This window comes from Panthera tigris, chromosome D2 (assembly GCF_018350195.1).
Source record: "Panthera tigris isolate Pti1 chromosome D2, P.tigris_Pti1_mat1.1, whole genome shotgun sequence".
NCBI classification, from domain to species: Eukaryota; Metazoa; Chordata; class Mammalia; order Carnivora; family Felidae; genus Panthera; species Panthera tigris.
In genome coordinates, this window is record NC_056670.1 from 22,293,536 (window position 1) to 22,319,172 (window position 25,637).

General features: G+C 38.1%; 1 protein-coding gene and 1 pseudogene across 3 annotated transcripts in view; both read right to left on the reverse strand.

Annotated features, from left to right (window-relative positions):
* Positions 1-25,637, reverse strand: part of RHOBTB1 (Rho related BTB domain containing 1) — a 266,985-nt gene that overhangs the window by 181,241 nt on the left and 60,107 nt on the right. The window lies entirely within an intron of this gene.
* LOC102969717 lies at positions 18,833-20,023 on the reverse strand (annotated as a pseudogene).

Below are 25,637 nucleotides of genomic sequence, written 5' to 3' on the forward strand. Positions count from 1 at the left end.
CTTTAAGATTAGCAAATGAATTGCCTTTACATATGGTCTAGGTGCTTTTCAAACTGCTGATTTTGTGACAGTCCTGGGGTGAGTGAATCTGTGTGTGGGCCCTCTAAAAGAGGAATCTCTCTTTGCTACAGCCCTATGGCATCTCCTGGTTGTAAGCCCCTTTGGTTTTCAAAGCCTGGTGTTTTGGGGGCTTGTCTCTCTGTTGCAGGTCTCAAGGATTGGGGTGCCTGTTGTGGGGCACAAACCCCTCACTCCTCAGGGAGTTCTGTATTTGTGAGATTTCTTCTGATTGTGGGTTGCTGTGCTAGGGGTAAGGTTTTTGGTGAGATTGCATCTCTGCCTCTCCAACCTTTCTATCTGACCCTTTTGTCCTTTGTTGTGGAGGAACTGTTCAGCTAGTTGCTAGGTCTTTTTCATAAGGACTTGTTTAATATGTAGCTGTAGAATGTTTTGTGTCCCTGGGAAGAGGTGAGTTCAGGATCTTCCTATGCTGCCATCTTGAACCATCTTTTTGAGAAGCTTCTTCACTTTTGCACACAGACAGGGAGGATGCAAGGCACTCATTGGCCGGATAGAGCAGAAGAGTTATAAAATTGTATTTTTTGATGTTTTCTAATCTCCTATCCTGTCTCTATACTCACCCATTTTATCTTGCTGTTGTTTTTCTGCTGTGTATAGTGTTTTATAAGGAGGGGAATAAACCATTGGCCATCAGAGGCAAAAAAATATGTTTTAAAGCCTTAGGTTTGCCTCACATTTCTGACCTCACTGAAGAGGGGTAATGTAAAGTTCACAGTTGGCTACTGAACAAATTTTAACTGAAACATTTTCAGTTTCCTGTAAGTGAATATAATCTGATTCGCATTTTAGGTTTTTAAAAAGTATTGTATTTTAGGGTGACCAACTATCCCAGTGTGCCCGAGACTGAGGGGTTTCTAGGACATGCGACTTTTAATGCTAAAATTGCGACAACCAGGAGAGTTGGTCATCTATAACACCATGATGTTATAGGATTTTGTTTCCTCTTTCTTTCCCCTCCTGGTTTTCCTCCCATTCCAGAGCTGCTGGGAAGAGGTTTTGCTTTAGTTCCAGATATGTTATGACGTGGGGACTTTTAGAAGGTGTTGTATCTGTTCCTCTCAGGCATCCAGTGCTCTGCCTATTAGTTCAGTTGAATTGGAGGATTATTACACCTAACACTTTTCATAGCAATTTCACATTCCCTGTATCCTTCGATTTTTTTACAACAATGCAGAATGCAGGCACCAAAGGCAGATATTATCCCCACTTGACCAATAAGAAAATAAGGGCTCAGAGAAGTTGCTGTTAATTTCCTGGGAACTTACACATAGATGAACTTGACCCCAGATCTCACATCAAAGGTCCTTTCAGTTCACAATGCTGAGTCTTTCCAAATTTTTGTTATGGACAGCTGGAGGATAGTCTTAGGATAAGAGGCAGAGCTATTCCTGGGGTTGGTAAATTGGATAGTGGAAAAGAACATTAGCCTGGAAGTCATGAGATGGTGTATGTTCCTAAGCTCTGGCCTTATAAACACAGTGTCATTGGACAAGTCATCATCAATCTGTGCCTCATATTCTTCCCAGCAAAATGATGATGAGGTTGGACTAGATGATTCTTTCTGGTTCTAAATTGTATCTTGCATCCTGTCCCTTTTTGGATCTCTTGAAAATCATTTGAAGATATTTTACCTGGATATAAAGTTGGAAGGTGGTGGGAAACGCATAGCTGGCTGGCTGCCAGACTGTGAGTGTTAATGGTCTACACCATTAAGTCTATTGAGCACTTCCTATGTGTCCCAGATCCATACCTTTCTGGGGATAACTCTGGTAGAACATTTTAGGTAAATGACCTCGCAGTCATACCTCTCAACTTGGGGACCAATCATATTGAGGTATAAGAAGGAATGGGAAATGGAGAAGACAGACACTAAAACTAGAAGAACAGCTATGTTCTGAAAGAAATGGGAAGTCTGTGTTCTTTGGTATCGCAAGTTGAAAACTTCAAGTTTAGGTTAGATATTCTACATAGAATATAAGGTAAAAATATGAGTGAACTGGATTTGTATGTTTCCTTAGCATGAAACAGATCTCTGTGGAGAAGCAAATGAGTCTTCCAACACACTCCCAGAAATCCCTGTCATTCTGAGAAAAGTTTATACTAAGGACATATTGGTCCATATTGGTCCTAGGTCTTTGGTGTATTCTTTCTTTCTTTCTTTCTTTCTTTCTTTCTTTCTTTCTTTCTTTCTTTCTTTCTTTCTTATGTTTGTTTTTAGAGAGAGAGAGGGAGAGGGAGGGAGAAAACGAGTTGGGGGAGGGGCAGGGAGAGAGGAGTGAATCCTAAGTAGGCTCTTTGCTGATAGTGTGGAGCATGAGATTGATGTGAGGCTCAATATCACAAACCCATTAGATCATGAACTGAGCAGAAATCAAGAGTTGGGCACTTAACCGACTGACCATCCAGGCACCCCTGGTGTGCTTTCTAAGTATGGACTTCTAGATCTGTGCATAGGACCTAAGATAATGCTTAAGGATTTTCCACATGTGAGTTTGCAGAGCTCCAGAAAGAAGGAATTGGGCCAGCTGTCCTCTTACTTCCATTCTGGGGCATCTACAAAAGGGGGCAGAGCAGTAATAAGGGAAGGAGACACAAAGGTTTTCTTGAAGCTCATATACAGTTTACACAGTTCAACCCCAGTGACGATGAGACAAAGTCATGAGTGGTGAGAAGCTAATGTCCCTTTCCACAGCATCTCCTATGATTGCTCTTGATGTTAAAGGACTTCCCCACACCATTTCACTGCAAATAAATAAAATACCTTTTAATCCCTCTGAAACCCTATCCCCAGCTCAGTGCTTATAGAAAAGTTTGGAATGGTTATGGGAAGCCATATGTGAGTAATTGACACACTGTGATTTAGAATCGAAAAGAAATAACAAAAGTGGTTTGGTAGATGGACAGATGATTGTGTCAGGCATTTTAGATGGAGTGGGTGTCTTTAGGACTGAACAAGTTCATACACTTCCCTCACAGAGAAACATCTGCTCATTGGGACAACTCACACAATTAGACAAGAGAGAAAACATCCTCTCACCATGAAACCATTGGATTTTGTTGGTTATTTCTATAACCAGTACAAGTTCCCAGAAACACAGTCAGTATCAAACAGGGAATACTGTTTGTGTTTCATCAGTATACAGGTATAAAAATGTTTGAGGTTATATCTCCATGCCCTTTCCTGCCCACCCCCACTCCCAATAACTTCATGGTTCACAGACCTCTCCTCTAATTGCTCGGGTTGAGATCTTTGTGAAGCAGGGAGCACTTTCCCAGGGGCCAGGCTTAGCCGTTTGTGTCATAGCTTGAAGGGGACATCACTGGAGACCTTAAAGCTATGTGCTCTGTTTTTGGAGAAAGAACTGCAGTCCAAAAGCTGAAGCTACTGCTATTTGAAGGTATTGGGGCATTCCCTTTGGAATCTCAAAGAAATCTTTCAGAAGCTGCTTTAGTTCATGATTATACTTGGGGAAGTTTTAGTTCCTAAAAATATTTAGGAACTCCAAATTATTCTTTAGTCACAAGAAAAGGGTTCAGTGACTAAAGAATAGTTTCTAATTTTGCCATTGCCCCAATGATAATTGATGGAGAATAGATTTGATTGGGACCCAGTGTGAGGAGATTCTAATTTATAGAAACATATCAGTTATATTGCAGAATAAAGGAAAAATGGTCATCTTAATTTAACCCATGGATGTTCAAGGATTTTAATAGGCCCAAACTCCCCATGCCTTAGCTTGCCAGGAGAGTGCAGTGAAGCCCCTTTAAAGTGTGGTCACACCTATAATTGTACAGCATTCATTGAGGGGCCGCCATTAGCTTCTGGGATGAGTACTTGCTCAAGATCCTCTAATTTAACCTTCATAACCCTCTCAGTGGGTACTTTTATGCCATTTTTTTTAATATGAAGAAACTGAGACTTCGTGTCAAGATTGCACAGTTCAAGACCATACAGCCTTTCAGTGGTGAGGTGGATTGACCCAGGTCTCTCAGGCTCCTGGATCCGCACTACACAGCTGTCTCTCTGAGGTCATCTGAACCACAAACAAAAATACTTGTTAAGCCATTAACAAATGTAATGAGTAAGATGAATGTTTAGTAATTAAGAGGAAGAGAGGGGAAGGGGAAAGGGATTAAGCGTTTCTTCCTTCCTTTCTAAAAATGAACAATGTTGTTTAGTAACTGTGCTGCCTGAGAGCAAACTTGATGTTTGTAAAATACTTGATGGTGGTCATTGCATTTCTCCAAACTGACTCCTCCTTCTGTGAGCCACTGAGCAATAAAGAACAGCTAGAAAAGAGTGGCAGAGACATCACACTTCTGGTAGGAAATCATTTTTGCATATGCTGTGTACTTTGGGTGAAGATGACAGAGGACACTGCAAAGAGCCTTGGATTTGAGGTGTGAAGAGGGGAACTTCTGGTCCCCACTCTCTCTTCCACATCAGATGTCCTTGGGCAGGCCCCTCACACTGTCTGAGCTTTAGTTTCTTCATCTGTGCCATGGACACTGTGCTGCAGATTCATAGAGAGAGAGTCATTGAGAAGACAAAATGGGGTGATGTATGTGATAGCTCCTAAAGCACTGCTTGGTGCCAGGGAAATCCCTTATGGAGCCTGAATAGTACTTCTGGTAAATGTTGTATTATAAATGTGTTTCAGTGTGCAGTAAAAACAAACATCCCAAGTTTGCTTCCACTTCAGGATTTTGGGGCTTGCTGTGCCCTCTTCCTGGACCATTCTTCTCACAGATCTGTGTCAAGTTCCCATGTCTTACCATTTAGTTCTTAGATTACATGTCCCCTTGGCTAAAAGATCTTTCCTGACCACCGTATCTAAAGAAAAATATTTAGGCACAACTTTCTCTTTTATTATCTTCATAGCACTGTTATTTAAAATTAATTATTCTTGTTCATTATTTCTTGCCTCTATTAGAGTGCAAGTTCCTGAAGGGTGGGGACTTGTCTGTTTCACTTACTGCTAAGCTGCCAAGACCTAGACCAGTGCGGTCCACTAACAGAATGCAAGCCATGTAAGCAACCTAACACATTATTGTAGCCACATTGAAAACAGGAACAAGAGAGGAGTAAAATTAATCTTGATAATGTATTTTACTTATTTAACCCAGCATATCCAAAATATCATATCCATATATAATCAATATAAAATCATTGGTTTTTTTTTTTTTTTTGCATATTAAGTCTTTGTAATCTGATGTGTATTTAGCACAGCACATCTCAAGTGTTTGATAGTAATGTGGGCCTCACGGCTGCAGAATTGGACAGTACCCACTGGCCTGGAGAACTAACACGCCTAGATATCCAACATTTGTTAAAGAATATGTGTGGTTTTCCATCTTTGTGTGAATGCTCCAAGCCTTTTGCTTTTAAATCAAGGAACTTTAGAACTAGACCTTTAGAGATTCCTTCCTCCCATTAGAGATGAGGAAACTTTGACTACAAGAGGGGAAATGTTAGTTTTCTGCATTGTCCTACTCAAGGTTATAAGAGGTGGCAGAGCTGGGCCTGGACTCCTGTTCTTCTCAAGTGAGTGCTCTTTTCAAATATTCATGCTGATCTAGAGATTTGAAAACATTTTCTGTGATATAAACTGCATCATTTTATTTCTGAACACACCAAATGATCATAAGCAATACTCTTTGACGTAAATGGGTATAATTTCCAGAGTTTGGCATCAAACAATTGATCACATTTTAGGTACCACTGTAACAGGAAATCTTCATTCAGACCTTATTTAATTAAATCATTTAATCTAAATCACTCTGAAATCTTCTCAAGAACTTCAGCTTTATCTTAAGATACAAAACTATTCATTTTCTTTCCCGGATTTTACATTCCAAGATGTTAAAAATTCAAATGTCTCCCACACACCTGTAGAGTACGTGGTCACCTTATTCATATTCCTTTCTCTCTCAAATGACGGGAAGAAGGCTAGCAGCTGCTTGTGGGATGGCAAAATATTGATTAACGGTGTCTATAGGAAATCAGCTCAAGACAATTAATTTTTACAGCAGCAGTTCTGTATTTTCAAGCATTCTATTAAAATTACGCATTGTTAATTGATGCTGCTGGGAATTAGGAGCCAAGACCAGTTTGCCAAAAAGAGAAAGCAGGACACAACTCTGTTGCATATTCATATTGACTTTCTCCTTAATAATTCTGTGGGGAGGGGAAATCAGAGTTGTGATCTATCAAACCCACTATAGATGAAAATTTATTGCCGTTTCCTTTTATTTTTAAGTCACGTACATTAGGGATTGTGTTCTAAGATAATGAATTGTTTCTTCTGCCCACTGAGATACAGTGTCTATTTTGTCTATCTTCCACTTTTGAACCTCTAGGGGCAAATAATACAGAGTCCCCGTGCTGCGATATTCTTGCTGATTTAATTCTCTTTTAGTATCTATTTGCATCTCTAGAACACTAGCGAACATGGCTTCCCTGACATCTTCCCTGTGCAGTGTCTGGGAAATGAGACTGAAGAGAGACTTCCATAACCGCTGTGCACATCTCCAGGCACTAACCAGAATATGTTATAGAAAGGTCAGATTGAATGTGGATTCTAGGAGCACTAATTTCTTTGGCTTAGAGAAGAATTATTTTTCTTTGTTTTAAAGTCTTCATTTTAATACCTCCAGCAAACCAGGAAGAAATATATCTCTTAAAAATGGTGGAAGTGAGGACACCTGGGTGGCTCAGTCAGTTGAGCATCCAACTCTTGATTTTGGCTCAGGTCACGATCCCAGGGATTGAGTTCCCTGTTGGGCTCCATGCTGGGTGTGGAGCCTGCTTGTGATTCTCTCTCTGTCTCCTTCTACCCCTCTCCCCGACTTGCGCACATGCTCTCTCTCTCAAGTAAAAAAATAAAAATTAAAAAAATTAAAAAGAATGGTGGAAGTGGATTAAAATCCTGAATGTTATTGCTGAAATAAAAATGTCTTTATTTTGAGTTGGGTGTTTCAGTTAGTTGTTTTAGATTCCAAGGTTTGTTTTTACCTTTCAAAATTGATAACTACTCATCATTCATTGATTCTTTTTTTATTGATGTATGATTGATGTACATTATTCTATTAGTTTCAGGTGTATATCATAGTGATTTGATATTTTTATACATTGTGAAGTGATCCCATGATAAGTCTAGTTAGCATCTGTAACATACAAAGTTATCACAATATTATTGCGTCTATTCCCTATGCTGTACATTGCTTCTCCATGACTTATTTATTTTATAACTGGAAACTTGTACCTCTTAATGCCTTTCACTGATTTCCCCTGCTCCCAACTCCTCCCCTCTGTACTAACCAACAGCTTATTTTCTGTATATATGCATCTGTTTCTTTTTTGTTTTGTTTGTTCATTTGTTTTGTTTTGTTTTAGATTCCAAATGTAAGTGAAGTCATATGGTATTTTTCTTTCTCTGACTTATTTCACTTAGCATAATACTCTTTAGATCACAAGTGGAAAGATTTCATTCTTTTTTTATAGCTGGGTAATATTGCATTGCATATGTATTCCATCTCTTTACCCATTAATCTATTGATGGACAGTTGGGTTGCTTTCACATCTTGGTTATTGTAAATAATGCTGCAATGAACATTGATTCTTCATTTGAAAGGTGCCCTCTGGTCTCAGTGAGATTGGAAATAGGGGATGGATAAGAAATGTAACTGAAGGAATAAGCTTTGGATATCTGGCAGTTTGGAGTGTGTGTATTCAGAGGCTAGTCAGGATGGAGTTGAGGCTTCAGGCTGTGGAGTCTTATGGATAGGAGTCCAACCCCTTGCCAGCTCTGTGATTGTGGGCAAAGTACTTAGCTCCTTGAACTCAGTTTCTTCATTTGTAAAATTGAGATCATCTTAGACACCATCTTAAAATGGTTTTGGTTTAATGAGAAAATACATGTAAAACTTCTGGTATGTTCTGAATGTCCAATAAACGTTAATGACTATCATCATGATTGCAGTTCTCACTGAGTCAAAGTGGCTTTATCCCAGTGTAAAGCAACTGATATTTGTAAACTGTAAGAAATGTGTATTTTTGATATATTCCTATGCAATGCAGGTCTTTACCATTTTTTCATTGTCTTAATTGAATTTATTTTTCATACTCATATATATTTGAGTTTTGAATGTATATAGTATTTGAAAATAATAAAACCATCTTTTAAAATGATTAAAAACATGGCTTTCCCTTGACTCCTTGGCTTTCCCATCCCCAAATTTCTGAGATTTTTACGAGAGTGTATTGTGATTTTGTGTCATCTGAGAATGACAGCCCTAATATAATTGCAATATAAGGGTCAAGGCAGAATGTCACAAATTTGTTGTTGTCTGCAGTCTCAGTCTAAGATTCTATCTGCACAATACCATGACAACCAGTTAGAAAGAGAAAAATTTAGTTAATCGTGCAGTTATTTTAGCTACATGAAGCCAAACAACTGGTTTCAATCTTATTTTCTTCTGCTTCATTGATCGATGAGATTCAACCTGTAGTTCTGACATCACGTATGTGACCTAAATCACATTCTTGTACATTCTGGAAATGGCTTTAATTGAGTATTTAATGGATTATTTGCTCCATTCGAAAGACCTTTCTTTACATGTACGCATGTGAAGAGAATTGTAATCCAGTGATTATGTGTGCTTGGAGGGGGCTGTGCTTGTGTTGGGGCTTTCTTTTTCCTATGGTTGAATGGGGGTGGGTGATTTTAGGTCAGGCTCTGCAGAGTAGTTTCATGGCAGTGAAAGCCTGTTTCAATGATGGCCGTTCGTGCATAATTTATTTCTTGTTTGTAGTTCTCCCGGGATCTACCCACGACTATTTGCTATATATTGTGTCAGATAGGAATGAGTGTTCTGAAGTTAGAAAAACTCTTCTAAGTTTAAGAGGAAAGACTCTTAGGCAAGACACGTCACTTCCCTAAACTTCTGCTTCTTCATCAGTAAAGCGCTTTTTTGGTTAGAAGGAAATTAGGCAATGCAGTGGCTATTTTTATGTCTTCTGTTCTCATACCAATGGCCTTAGTATGTTGGACACACACACACACACAATCTTATTTTCCCATTAATTTTTCCTACTGATGAAAACCTTTTAAAAAACTCTTCCATTCAAAAGGATATGGAAGCTGCTAATAGTGTCTGGCATATGATTTTTGGTTAAAAAAATGTTCATCTATTTTTCTTGTACTAGAGATTTGGGTTCCAAGAAGAGGTCCACAGGGACTTTCTGATCTTGTATGAAAGACCATGTGAGAAAAGTTCTTGGAGATGGGCTGGTGTTTCCTCTCCCTGCAGCTCCAGGACTTGGTGGCAATAACAAATGGCTACTCGACATGGTTTTCCAAAGTCTTCTTTAAAACAAGCCAAAGATTTCCTGTTTGATTTGGCTGTTTACTGTGATTCTTACATGAAAAGAAAGGTTTGGCAAGAAGAGATTTCAGAATTTTGCCACAAGGGAGCTTCCAAGAGTCAGTGTGTCACTGGGAAGTCATTCAACCTGCCGGAGCAACATCACTGAAACTCAGCTTGAATAGTCCCCACTTCTCTGCGGACCGCATCTCTGAGAACAGCTTTTTAGACTCGTGGGTTGCAAGCGCATTCACATCCTTAAAACTGTTTTAACTTTTATTTTGGAATCATTTCAGACTTACAGGAAAGCTACAAAAATAGCATAGTTTTTCCCACAATAACATTGTATATAACCATGGAGAATTCCATTCTTATTAATTCAATGCCTATGATAAACCTTGAAATTTTGTTGATAATAATATTCTTCATTCTTTTCAAAATCCTATGACTAGGTGGAATGAATATTTTCTTCATATTTATGAATGAGGAAATTGAGACATAGGTCACAGAGCCAGCTAGGGCTGAGTCAGAACTGAACTTGGTGTACTTGACTCCTTACCCTGACATCTTTTAATCAAAATTTATTATTTTTTATTAAGAGGTAGATATAAATAAGTGTTCAGAGTAATGTGAATCATCACTTTGGTTGTTGGTGGGCTAATAAAATGCTGGATGCATCCACATACTCCTGCTAACATTTAGTTCACTCCCCTCCTCTAAATATCTCTAGAACCTATTTCCTGCTTCAAATACTACAACTGCTAGCTGGAATATATATCTTCTCCTTCCTTTACCTGTACTTTCACACAAATTCCTTATTCATCTCCCTGACTCCACACTGTTGTCAGAGAAATCATTCTAAACCACACATCTAAACATGTCATTCTTCTGTTTAAACTCCTTCAGTGGGCTCTTTTGTACTGTCTACTCATACTATACAGGGCATTAAACATCCATCATCACCTTCAATCCACACAACAACTGTACAGAGTAGGCATTTTGTGATTACGTTAATTTGATAGGTTTATGCTTTGAGATCATGTAGAAGCTAAATGGTTGAGCCAGAATTTGAACTAGAGAGTGTCAGATTACTCAGGTTTCCTGAGGCAGTCAGCTCAGATTCTGGCTTGACTTTAGATTGTCTTTATATCAGCTTGGTTCTTTGTACCCTGTGCTTAGCTACACCAAACTTCTTCCCCTACTTTTTTCTTCATACCACCATGCTTGTTCAAATATGGGGCTGTCTCTCTCTGAAAGGACCTTCCATGTCTTCTCTGTTTAGCCAGACCTAGATCAAATTCACAGTGGCATGCCAGGGGTGGTGGTGGTGATGGTGGGGACAGTTCACCTGGGTGTGGTCAGAAGCCAGTGCATTGGTTGTAGACTGTTTAACACAAAACAAAACTGACTAAAAGTTGTCTGCTTTTATTAGTTCCATGTGCCAGCAATTGTAGTGTTAGTGACAAGACTCCATTCTGTAGCATACTCCCTGGCAAATTTATCACCTGTTTTGTTTTTTCCAGCTTTATTGAGATATGATTGATAATTCAATAAGCATTATGTATCTCATTATAATACCGTGCGAATTTAAGGTATATATCATGTTGATTTGATACATATATATTACAATATGATTATAACCTTAGTGTTAGCTAACATCTCTTTCACATTACATAATTTCCATTTCTTTTTTTGTGGTGAGAACATTTAAGATCTACTCTCAGCAACATCAAGTATCTAGTACATTATTGTTATTCATAATCATAATGCTGTGCATTATATCCCCAGGATGCATTTATCCTATAACTGGAAGTTTGTACTCTTTGACCCACATCTTCCCAACTGCCCACCTAACCCCCTTCAAGACTCTGGTAACCACCATTCTACTCTGTACCTATGACTTGCACTTCTTCAATTTCATATTTAAGTAATCTCATACAGTAATTGTCTTTCTCTCTCTAGCTTATTTCACTTAGCATAATGCCCTCAAGATCTACCTATTTTGTTGCAAATGGCAGGATTTTATTCTAATGGACAAATAACATTTCATTGTATATATGTATATATAACACATTTCCTTTAACCTTTGGTGGACAGTTAGTTTGTTTCTGTATCTCGGCTATTGTGAATGATGCTAAAATGAACATGGAGTGAAGATATCTCTCTGTATCCTGTTTTCACTTCCTCTAGATATATACCCAGAAGTGGGACTACTGGATCCTATGGTAGTTCTATTTTTAATTTTTTGAGGAACCTTCATGCTTTTTCCGTAGCTGTACCAATTTACATCCCCACCAACAGTGTGCAAGAATTCTTTTCTCCATTTCCTTGCCATCATTTTTTAGCTTTTGTCTTTTTGATGATAGCCATTCTAACACGGGTGAGATGATATCTCATTGTATCTTTGATTTGCATCTCCCTGAGGGTTAGTATTGTTGGGCATCTTTTTATGTGCCTGTTGGCTATTTTTATGTCTACTTTGGAAAACTGTCTGTTTAGTCCCTCTGCCCATTTTTAAATTGGGTTGCTTTTTTTTGGTTACTGAATTATGTGAGTTCTTTATATATGTTGGATATTAACCTCTTAATAGACCTGCATCACAAACATTTGTGATCTGCAAATGTTTTCTCCCATTCCATAGGTTGTTTTTTCATACTGTTATTTCTTTTGCTGTGCAGAAGCTTTTTAGTTTTGTGTAGAATTGCTTATTTGTTTTTGCCTTGTTGCTTGTGTTTTTGGTGTCATGTCTAAAAAATCATCACCAAGACCAATGTCAAGGAGCTTTCCCCTATTCAGGAGACATATAACTTCAGGTCATATGTTTAAGTCTTCCATTCATTTTAAGTTAATTTTTGTGAGTGGTGTAAAATAGGGATCCAATTTCATTCTTCTGCATGTGGTTATTCAGTTTTCCCAGCACAATTTGTTGAACTAATATTCTACGAGGACGCTAAGAATACACAATAGAAAAAGGTTAGTGTGCTGGGAAAACAGAGCCTGATGTGAAGTTCAAACTCACAGACCGTGAGATCACGACCTTTGCTGAAGTCGGATGCTTAAGCCAGCCAGGTGCCCTCCAAATAGTATTTTGATCATTATAGATTTGTAGTATAGTTTGAAATCAGGAGGTATAGTGCTTCCACCTTTGTTCTTATTTAGAATTGCTTTGGCTATATACAAATTTTAGGATTTTAGGTTTGTTTCCTCTATTTCTGAGAAAAATGTCACTAGAATCTTGATAGGGATTGCATTCTATCTATAGATTGCTTTGGGTAGTATGGACATTTTAACAATATTCACTCTTCTGACCCATGAACACAGAATATATTTCTATTTGTCTGTATCTTATTCAGTTTTGCGTCAAAGTGTGTAGTTTTTAGTATACAGATCTTTCACCTCTTTAAATTTATTTATAATTATTTATTATTTTTGATGCTATTGTTAATGGGGTTGTTTTCTTTTTCAGATATTTCATTGTTAGTGTATAGAAACACAACCAATTTCAGTATGTTGATTTTATATCCTGCAACTTTACTAAATTCATTGATTAGTTCTTACAGTTTTTGAGTGGAGTCTTTAGGCTTTTCCATATATACTGAGCCACTCAGGTGTCCCTGGATGCATTTTATTTCTTAAAATTTTTTTTTTCATTTTTTAAATTTATTTTTGAGAGAGAGGGTCAGAGTATGAGTGGTGGAGGAACAGAGACAGAGGGAGACACAGAACCTGAAGCAGGCTCCAGGCTCCAAGCTGTCAGCACAGAGACCAATGTGGGGCTTGAGCCCATGAACTGTGAGATTATGACCTGAGCTGAAGTCAAACGCTTAACTGAGCCACCCAGGTGCCCCAATTTTATTTCTTTTTAAATTGAAGTATAATTAACATACAGTGGTGTATTAGTTTCAGATGTACAATATAATAATTCAACAATGCTATACATAGTGTCCATCATGCTTAAACTCCTTTTTCTATTTCACCCATCCCCCTACTTACCTTTCTTCTGGCAACCACCAGTTTGGTCTCTATATTAAGAGTCTGTTTTTGGGGTGCTTAGTTGGCTCAGTTGGTTGAGCATCTGGCTCTTGATTTCAGCTCAAGTCATGATCCCTTGGTTGTGGGGTCAAGTTCCGCACTGGACTCTGTGCCTAGTATGGAGCCTGCTTAAGATTCTCTTTTTCCCTCTGCTCCTCTCCCCCCACTGACATGCTCTCTCTCTCTCAAAAAGAAAAAAGGAAAAGAAAAAAAATACTCTGGTTTCTATTTGTTTGTCTCATTTTTTTGTTCATTTGTTTTGTTTCTTAAATTCCACATATGAATGAAATCATATAGTATTGTCTTTCTCTGTCTGACTTATTTCACCTCACATTATACCCTCTAGGTCCATCCATGTTGTAAATGGCAGTATCTCATTCTTTTTTATGGCTGAGTAATATTCTATTACACACACACACACACACACACACACACACACACACACATCTTCTTTATCCATTCATCAGTCAGTGGACACTTGTGTTGCTTCCATATCTTGACTATTATAAATTATGCTGAAATGAACATAGGAGTACATATATCTTTTTTGTTTTCTTTGGGAAAATAGTAGTGGAATTATTGCATCATATGGTATTTCTATTTTTAATATTTTGGAGAATATCCATATTCTCCCAGGTTGCATTCCCACCAACAGTGCATGAGAGTGTCTTTTTTCCACACCCTCACCAATACTTGTTGTTTCTTGTCTTTTTGATTCTAGTTATTCTGATAGGCATAATGTGATATTTCATTGTGGTTTTGTTTGCATTTCCCTGATGATGAATGATGTTGAGCATCTTTTCATGTGTTTGTTGGCCATCTGTGTGTCTTCCTTGGAAAAACGTCTATTCAGGTCCACTGCCCATTTTAATCAGATTATTATTATTATTATTAGGTGTTGAATTGTATAAGTTCTTTATATATTTTGGATGCTAACCCCTTATTGGATGTATCATTTGAAAATATCTTTTCCCATTCAGTAGGTTGCCTTGTCATTTTGTTGGTGTCTTCCTTCATTGTGCAAAAAGCTTTTTATTCTGGTATAGTCCCAAGTTTATTTTTGCTTTTGTTTCCTTTGCTTGAGGAGACATAGCTAGAAAAATGTTTCTACAGCCAATGAATGTCAAAGAAATTACTGCCTATGTTTTCTTCTAGAAGTTTTACGGTTTTAGGTCTCACATTTTAGGGACTTTTGATTTAAAGTCCATTTGATTTTATTTTTGTGTTTGTGGTAAAAAGGTGGTCCAGTTTCATTCTTTTGCATGTTTCTTTCCAGTTTTCCCAACACCATTTCTTGACCAGACTGTCTTTTCCCCATTGCATATTTCTTGTCATTAATTGTGGGTTTATTTCTGGGCTCTCTGTTCTGTTCTATTGATCTATGTGTCTGTTTTTGTGCTGGATGACTTTTATTTCTTTTTCATGCTTGATCGTTTTAGTACGGACTTCCAGTACTCTGTTGAATAGGAGTGATGAGAGTCGGCACCCTTTTCTTGGTCTTGGTCTTAGAAGAAAGGCTCTCAACGTTTCACTGTTGGTATGATGTTAGTTGTTGGCTTGTCATATATGGCTTTCATTGTGTTGAGATATGTTCCTTCTATAACCAGTTTGTTAAGTTTTCATCACCTCTTGCTTCTGCAGTGTTTAGGGTAGATCTCTATTAGAACTGTTGGTGGGAGGGCAGGGAAGAGGGGAAAATGGGTGATGGGCATTGAAGAAGGCGCTTGTTGGGATGAGCACTGGGTATTGTATGTAAGCGATGAATCACAGGAATCTACCCCCAAAACCAAGAGCACACTGTATACACCGTATGTTAGCCAACTTGACAATAAGTTATATAGATATACTTTTTCAATGACAAAACTATCACAAACCTTTAGACAATAAATTATATCTAAAAAAAAAAAGAACTGCTAGGATATCATGTTACAGCTGCTTAATTATCTCACACAGACCACAGGCTCCTTGAGGACAATAATATTATCTTAGACATCTTGGTGTTTCTCAGTGCTGAGTACAAGCCTAGAGTATTTGTATGAATGAGTTAAAAGTCCAAGGATTACTCCTTTTATATCCTTCCTTTGAAGTACTTTCTTATTAGTAATATGTATTTATACTTTCTGTTCCAAAGAAATTTTGCGCAGGAGCATTTAGTATTTTTAAATTATATAATTGCATGTTATAACCACTGACTTAAAAAATTATGTGAAACCATTTTTAATAGTTTTTTTAATTTTAGAGAGAAAAAGAGAGCTCAGGGGAGGGAGGGAAGGAGAGAGAGAGAGAGAGAGAGAGAGAGAGAGAAACTTAAGCAGGTTCCACGCTCAGTGCAGAGCCTGATGTGGGGCTCAATGCCACAACCCTGAGATTGTGACCTGAGACGATTCAAGATTCAGATGCTTTCAGGGAAATAAAAATCAAAGCCACACTGAGATGCCATCTCACACTGGTCAGAGTGGCTAAAATGAACAAATCAGGAAACTATAGATGCTGGTGAGGATGTGGAGAAATGGGAACCCTCTTGTACTGTTGGTGGGAATGCAAATTGGTACAGCCACTCTGGAAAACAGTGTGGAGCTTCCTCACAAAATTAAAAATAGAACTACCCTATGACCTAACAATAGCACTGTTAGGAATTTACCCAAGGGATGCAGGAGTGCTGTTTCAAAGGGACACATGCATCCTAAAGTTTGTAGCAGCACTATCGACAATAGCCAAAGTATGGAAAGAGCACAAATGTCCATTGATGGATGAATGGATAAAGAAGATGTGGTTTATATATACAATGGATTACTACTTGGCAATGAGAAAGAATGAAATCTGGCCATTTGCAGCAACGTGGATGGAACTGGAGGGTATCATGCTAAGTGAAATAAGTCAGTCAGAGAAAGACAGGTATCATGTTTTCACTCACATGTGGATCTTGAGAAACTTAACAGAAGACCATGGGGGAAGGGAAGGGGAAAATACAGTTACAGAGAGGGAGGGAGGCAAACCATAAGAGACTCTTAAATACAGAGAACAAACTGAGGATTGGTGGGGGATGTGGCAGTGGGGAAAGTGGGTGATAAGCATTGAGGAGGACACTGTTGGGATGAGCACTGGGTTTTGTATGGAAGCCAATTTGACAATAAATTATATTTAAAAAATGATTCAGATGCTTAATTGATGGAGTCACACCAAACGCCCGATGAAACCATTTAAAAAAATAAAATCTGGATATTCTAAAGACTTGGAGCCTTTAGTTGAGTAGCATTAAAATGACATATTCTGGGGGCTCTTGATAGCATTATATCGATGAGTACAAGCTTTGGAGTCCAAGAGACCAGAGGCCAAGTCATGGCTATTGCCTTTCACATTACAGTGACTGTGGGCAACTTATTATCTCGGCACTTAATTTTCTCAGTGCTGTGAAAAATAACTGTATAAATATAGATAGTGTGCCTATGTTTATTATTAGGGTCTGGTACATAAAATTACTAATGATTATTGATTCTCAAAATGTTGACCTAATTAGGAATATTTCACATGAACATTTTTATGAGATCAAGAAGAAAAAGGCAACTTCATAGTGGAGTGTTTCCATAGGTATTACCTTGATTTTGGTCCACTGAAATGTTAACCTTGCAACTGGTCATTATGCTAGGATGTTAGACCGAGAAGATAATATTTATCTTGACAATGGTTTAGTACCTAAAGGCTACAAATATAAATTTTGGTAAAAGTGCTACCTTGTTCATATTGAAAATAGGGTTTACTTGGAATGACCATACATAGTAGAAGCCCTATTATCCAATGTGATTAGCACTGGTCAAAAAATTTGTCAGTAAATTGAAAGGGGATTCATGATTAATGATTAGTCAACATTACTAATTACCAGGGAAATGCAAATCAAAACCTCAGTGAGACATCACCTTACACCTGTCAGAATAATTAGAATAAAAGAGACATAAGTGTTGGGGAGGATGTGGAGAAAAAGGAACCCTCATTCACTGTTGGTGAGACAGTGACTGTGAAATTGGTACAGCCACTGTGAAAAACAATATGGAAGTTCCTCAAAAAATTAAAAATAGAAATACTATTTGATCTTGTAATTCTGCTACTGGGTATTTACCCAAAGAAAACAAAAACAGTAATTCAAAATGATATATGCATCACTATGTTTATTTCACCATTATTTACAGTAGCCAAGATATACAAGCATCTTAAGTATTTATGGATAAATGATTGGATACGGAGGATGTGGTACACACACACACACACACACACACACACATACTGGAATACTACAAAGCATTAAAAAGGATGAGATTGTACCATTTCTTTTTTGCTTTGTAATCAGTATATTAAGGAGACATTCATATAGTTCAAGAATTGCTTAATTCTGATATCCAGATTCAAGCTTGTGAACATAACTTATAAACATACAATTAAAGCTATGCATCATAATTTACTATACTACCAACATTTAAATTATGGGGTGTAAGTTAAATGGTTTAAAGTAAGCCTGTAACATACCTAAGAAACACCTTCCTAGCTCATACATGCAAATTCACTTCTCCATGCAAATGTCTCTTCACTCTAAGTTACCCTGCTCCCAAAGTCATTACTCTGAAGCTTATCATGGTACAAAGAGAAGGAAAAAAAGTGTAACCAGGACTGATTTTATATGTATATAAAATGTAAATAAATATGAAAAATATACATAAGATATAAAATTTTATATAATATATATAAGATGGCACAGCAGAAGGGAATGCAGTTCTATAAGAGCAAGCCCTCAAATGGCAGATTATGATAAATGCTTCTTTAGCAAGGTACCTTTCCACCACTGATACCACAGGCCCAATTAATCACACAGCATGCCATCTTCAAATAACAGTTGAGGCAATAGAATAATTGCAGAAGCATCACAATCAATCCCATTGAATAGAACTACAGACCAACACTTCCCTACAAGTTAAGTTCTTCTTCTGACTGCCAATTAAACACAACTTTTAACTTCATAGTTTGCCAATTAAGGGTCATACACTGAAATCAATACATACACCTAGCATTTCAGTCTAAACTGTTTCAGGTACCTAGAGCTGAAATCAGTTACAAGGTATGGCCTAACAAATGCTAGGGGAGATTTTTTTTTTAAAGTAGTTTTTACGAGTGTTAAACTCATCTTGCACACTGAAGTCATCATACATATGGGGCAAAGGCAGAGTTTTAATATTTGAGTTTATTCTTCATTTAACTTTTAAAACATTACAATAGTTGAATATTAAAACAGAAACAATGAGCTATGATTACAGTCTTTCTCTCATTCACTACTGCATACAAGGTGACAGGTTATTCACAGGCCCCATTAAGAGGTCTGACACTGAACACCATCCCCAGGAAGATGTTCATCATTCTCATATGCTTCTCCATTGTGATGGTGCCATCTTTCCTGATTTGGACCAAAGTGCACCAGTTCTACCTGGTCCATTTCATCAGTCTCTTCTACTTCCTTCTTCTCAGATAGGAGTTTTTCTAGCAAAGAGTTTATCAGGAGAGAGAAAGCCGCTCTCAGGAAAGTTTACCTTAATTTCGATGATTAGGTGACCCTTTTCATATTCACCCTACAATAAATTGGCATGCCTTCATTTAGCACACTTGATATCTCCCTGCTTGACAGTCTGACCTGGATGAGAGGTGATGACAATGGTTCTGTTGTCACGAGTAGATATTGACTTTTGAAAGCCATACAGTGCTTCAACTAGCTGTATGTCCATATACAAGAGAAGATCCTCTCCTCACCAAGTAAAAACAGCATGGCCCTTCTGATCTAAAATAATGATAATAGCTCGTGTTTCCAGTCCTGGTTCTTAGTCTCCTTCACCATGGAATGTTATTTTCTGGCCATCTTTCATGCCCTTGTCAATATGAACTTCTAGAATCTTCCTTTCTCGAATTCTCTTCCTTCTATTGCAGCTTTTACATCTATCTTTAGGACTGATCCATTCCCTAGGGTCCTGGCACTCAATGCACACAGATTGAATTTGCTGAACCATTCCAGATCCTGTCTGATGAATTCCTATTTGCACTCTAGTACCTCAGCCATTGGGACAACATTCTACTACTCCTTTCTTACCACCTTGGCCTTCACATTTGTTGCAAATCACATTCTTCTACAGAACTGGTTTTCTTATTGCACTGTTACATAAATCTCCTAAGGTTACAGAGAGCTGATGTACAACATTTTCACCTCTCCCTTCTCTCTGCATCCTTCCTCCTCCTCCAAAAAACGTATCAAAGGTGTCCATGGGAGAGTCCAAACCACTGCCTGGTCCACCTTCTTTAATTGCCTGTTCTCCTCCTTTGTCATATAATTCCCTTTTCTTTGCATCAGAGCGCACTTCATAAGCTTGAGAAATCTGTTTAAACTTCTCTCCTTCATTTGGATTCTTGTAAGGGTGGTACTTCAAAGCCAGTTTCCTGTAAACCTTTTTCAATTCTTCCTGGGTAGCACTGGGTTTGACCCCCAAACATCACAGTAAGTAGTTTCTTTCACCATTTTCTACAGCAGGTGAGCAGGCCAAGGTTGGTGTGAGGGAGTGGGAAGGAGCTCATTCCTGGGTGTAGTTTGGGCAGCCGTGGCTCCTCCACTTCTGACCAAGCATTCTGGAAAGTTCTGCTCAAGATTGTACCATTTGAGACAACATAGATGGACAAAGAATGTGTAATGCTAAGTGAAATAAGTCAGACTAAGAAAGACAAATACCATATGATTTCAGTCATATGTGAAATCTAAAAAAAAACAAATGAATGAACAAAGAAACAAAAAGCAGAATCAGATCAATGAATACAGAGAACAAACTGATGGCTGCTAGAGGGTGGACAAGATGGGTGAAAGGGAGGGAGATATAGGCTTCCAGTTATGGAATGAATAAGTCATGGGGATAAAAGGCAAAGCATAGAGAATGTCATGAGTGACATTATAACAATGTTGTATGGTGACAAATGGTAGCTACGCTTGTGGTGAGCATAGCATGATGTATAGAATTGTCCAATCACTATGCTGTACACCTGAAACTAATGTAACAATGTATGTCAACTATACTCACATAGGAACATAAAAGAAAGGACTCATGAAAACAATATATACATGTTTTGTTTTTTGAAATTAATTAGTTAATTAATTAATTTTTAAAGTTGATTTATTTATTTTGAGAAAGAGTGAGAGAGCAAGAGCACAAGCAGGTGAGGGGCAGAGAGAGAGAGAGAGAGTGGGAGACAGAATGCAAAGCAGCCTCTGTGCCATCAGTGCAGAGCCTGATGAGGGGCTCTAACACATGAACCATGAGATCATGACCTGGGTCGAGATCAAGAGTCAGATGCTTAACCGACTGAGCCACCCAGGTGCCCCAATATATACATGTTTTAAATATTCATGTTGTTCACTAATATTTGATGAAGAGTCAAGGCCCCTCTTTTCAGTGTTCTGAGGAGAGCTCGGTCATCTTCCTTGCATCCTGCATACCCACAAGACACTGTCTCCTGTGTCTCCTAGTTTTAATTTACTAAAAGCAGAGCTAGAAGTTAAGGGGTTGTGAGGTAGCCTGAGAGCAGAATCTGCCTGGATTGTTACATATACCTCACACTCTTTCACAAATATCTTACCACAATAATATTCTTGCCTTTGTCAACTCTTTCTGAAGTATTCGACCAGGTTTTCACAGAATCCCCAAACTCCCACACTGCTATTGCATCAGTTTGTGTACATTTAATTAAGTTATGTAATTGCAATAGCAAGAAAACTGGCATAAGCTGACTTGAGAGAAACATAGAGAACTCAAAGTGAACATTAAACATATGTGTGTGGATTCTAGAAAATAACCTACTAGTGGTAATTGTCCAATGTAAAATCAGTCAGATATTTTACAGAGAAAAGGAACCCATGGCTTAGTCAAGTGGACTGGTTAAGTGGAAGTGGTCAGGATCATCAGCCGGGTTTAATCTTGAGCGCTTAGCTTCCTTCTATGAACTGAACTTTGCTAATTAGAAATGCTGTGAGATTCTGAGCTTTTGACCCTTGAAGTGTTTTAAACTTTTATGACCTTGTTAGGTTATTTCAAGGCAATTCAATTTAGGATGTTGGGTGGTATTTGAATTTTCTCTCTTGCCAACCCATTTCTTTTTTCATGATCTCCTCTAATCCACGTGCCCCAATAAAAATACTAGTTTAATTTTAAAATGCGAGATAGATGAACAATCCTATCCTGTGGAAACAGCGTCTGCCAAACGCTTGCTGAGGAAAAACCACCCATAATGTCCTGACGCTCAGCTGCACTCATATCCCTGGATCCTTCCTGAGCAGTCAAGCTTTTAAGAATACCTCCTGACACTTTTACCTAATTTGATGTTGAAAGTTTTAATGCAAGCCACGGAAAATGGATCTTTTGTCAATTTACATAAAGTCTCTTTTGGTCTCTTATTAGTACAAGTATTTTCTTAAATAGGAAAATTCAGTACTCTTTGTTTAGACTAGCATCCATATTTCAAAGGATTATGAAATAAGTGTTTGATACAGAAGAGATAAAAAGAAGGCGTCCATTTGAAAATCTTGATATAATTGATCTGATAAATTCTTAACTCCTGCTGATGTTGATGAGAGTGGTGCATGCAAAGAGCCAGAGGTCACGTTTGAGGTATTTGAAATTTGGAACAGTCTCCCAGAGGGTTCTCTAAACCTTCCTGATACTACTGTCTTCTTGAAGAGCCATTTGGCTGGCAAAGATAAAAATTTGCATGACTATAATGTGATAGATTCAGCTGGTTTAAATTTACAGATTTTTCTTTTTTCTTTCTAGTGTTTGAAAAGTTGGGAGATTTTATGGTTCAAGAATGAAGCATAGGGAGACAACAGGCATATGCTGTTGCATGATAGCAACAGGCGGGAGCGAAGTAGCTGTCGCCCCTCAGATGGGGCTTGCTCTCTTCAATTCCCTGTGGTCTCCCTCTTGCCTGTGGCTGCCTGTGGCCAGTCATTGATGTTACCTCCTGACTCCTCCAGGCAGGTGAATTTGCAATCCCTGTCAGGGACTTTAACTATTTCTTCATGTAAGCTTTGTGTACAGAGATATATTGATCTAGAAGAATTAGGTTCATCCAATGTAATAAATTGTACCCCCTGCTGTCTGCATGAGGCTATTGAGCTGTCCCCTAATCTGCTATAAACACTCAGAGTGGAAGATGCCTCCCCCCAAACATTAAGGATCCCAGTTTAGCCAGATTTAAAAATATACAGTTTTAATATTTATATATTTTAATGTTTATATATTTATTTTTGAGAGAGAGCATGAGCAAGCACAAACAGGGGAAAGACAGAGAAAGAGACGGAGACACAGAATCCAAAGGAGGCTTCAGGCTCTGAGCTGTCAGCACAGAGCCTGACACAGGTCTTAAACTCATGAACTGTGAGATCATGACCTGAGTTGAAGTCAGATACTTAACAGACTGAGCCACCCAGTTGCCCCCAAAATATGCAGCTTTAATGTGAATGAAAATCTTGCAAACCTTCAGATGAATATCTCCTCAAAGCCAAGTCACATGTGGTCATTTATTTACCTTTTGACTGCTCTAGTCCTGGATTATCTAATTTCTCAGGTTTCATGGGATGTCATGGAAATAGTATTGAATAAAGTACAAGGGAAGTCCAGAATTGACTCTCAGCTTTTGTCCTGATTTCCTGAAACAGCTGAGTGGGTTTCAGCAGGTTTCCTTGGCCTTGCCCTCAAACTTCTTCATGGTTCTTCCCCAGCGGTTTAGCATAAGGAACAGTAGGGTTGTAACTCATCTGGCTAGGAGAAGGTATCTGAGGACAGAGACCCACTGACAATGACAGGGAGGTTGGAGAAAATATGGCAGATAGGATCAGGCCAGGGGGGTCATGGCAAGATACAACTAAGGATAATGGCTAGAGGGGAAGTGAAGCTAGAAACCAGGGGGAAAAGTATGAAAAGTTTCTTGGTCTCTTGTTTTCATATTCATTGCTTAGGTTGGAAATTCATTTCTACTGAACAAGAAATATATGACCAGCAGGATCTCTGGGATTACATGGAGGATGAAGAGAAAAAAAGAGATTTCACATGAAATACACATTTATTCCCAGTTATGTAGAACACTTCACATGTATTTGAGGCTTTGGTTTGGGTCATCAGCAAATGCAAGGATAAGTTTGCTAATGTGAATTTTATGCTTAAGTGGCTTCCTTATCCTTAGATTCTCTTTGTAGACTGGTGGCCTGTCTGTGACAGATACCAATATTAGCAAAGTCATTTCTTGTCACCTGTTTACAGCTCCTTCTCTGGGAACCACAGTAAGAAGTCCATGCCTGGAAGAGGGTGAGGAGGTGGGTTGTGTGTGGTTTGACTAGAGGAAGCACAGCTTATTAGGCTAACTAGCCAAGTTTTAAAATCCTGATATAAATAAAATGTTTTTCTAAATATTATTGTTTAGCTCATTTCCCGGGTAAGTGCATGAATCATACATCTTTGACCTTGGCTCTAAAATATAGATTTTCATCTTTAAAGAATTTGGGATCATAGGTTAAAGATCATAGGTTGTTTCAGCTGGAAAGGATTTGGAGATCTTCTAGTCTACTCAATTTTATGGATGAAAAAATTATTCCCAAACTCTGTCATATCTAAATCTCTTTTTTCTTGACTTTAATTTTTTTAAGTTTCAAGCTTTATTGAAATACAATTGACATAATATTATATAAGTTTAAAGTATACACGTTTTGATTTGATACACTAATAAACTGCAAAATGATTACTATCATAGCATTAGCTAAAACCTTCATCATGTCACATAATTATCATTTCTTTTTTGTGGTGAGAACATTTAAGATTTACTCTCTAAGCAACTTCCAAGTATGTACTATGGGATTATTACCTATTCTAAATAACTCTTTTTTTTTTTTTTTGTAAGTAGTCTTCATGCCCAGTGCGGAGCTCAGTGGGGGCTTGAACTTAAGACCCTGCGATTAGACCTGATCTGAGATCAAGACTCAGATGCTTGACTGACTGAGCAGCCTAGGTTCCCCCATAAATAACTCAATAGATTGAAACACATTAAGTAATATGTTTAGTTTTAATTAGGTTTTTTAGAGAGGGAACTTCTGGGGAACTCTCTTTGCTTCTGCTCTAGTCTGGATTAGTGCTTTCTGGGCCTGGACACAACAGTCACTCTACACTTCCCTTCTTTACCATTCCAGGACACATTTTGCCTCGTTTTTTCGTTGGGTCCCGAGTTTCCTTATTTCCATGTCTTTCTGTTTCCTGGTTTATACCTTCATTTTGGTGGAGAGCATTGTTTATCCTGTACTTTCTAGAGTAGGGGGCCACAGCAGGTAAATTTCTTGAGGACTTGTATACCTAAAAAGTCCTTATGATCACATTTATTTGATAATTTGGATAAGTGTAGAATTTTGGAGATCAGTCTTCCCGCTGAATCTTTTTTTAAAAATTTTAAAAATATTTTATTTATTTTTGATAGAGACAGAGCACAAGTGGGGGAGGGGCAGAGAGAGAAAGAGACACAGAATCTGAAGCAGGGTCCAGGCTCCGAGCCATCAGCACAGAGCTGGATGCAGGGCTCAAACTCACAAACTGCAAGATCATGACTTGAGCTGAAGTTGGGCGCTCAACCAACTGAGCCACCCAGATGCCCCACTTCTCATTGAATCTTGAAGACATTATTATTTCTCTGAGTTTTAGCTTCTGGTGTTGGTTTTGCGTCATCTGATGCCAATCTGACTCCTGATTTCTTCCATATGACAATTTTTTTCATTCCGTTAGGTTTTATTGCTGATTTACTGGTGATGGGTCTTTGATTTGTCTTATTCATTGTCAGGTGTAGTAGGTTAGCCCATTAAGTTTGGAAACTTTTATGTTTCAGTTTTATGAATGTGGCATCCATTACTAATTGGATTCTCCTATTCTATCTTTTGTGCAGTTTCTTTTGGGAGCTTCTAGACTATTTCTCTAATTTTCTGATCCTTTCTCTTCTTTTTCCATATTTTTGTCTTTGTGTCTATTTTCTAAGGAAATTTCCTTAAGTTTCTCTCCTGACCCTTTAGTTGAATTCTTTCAATTCCTGCTCTTGTAATTTTCACTTCTAAGAGT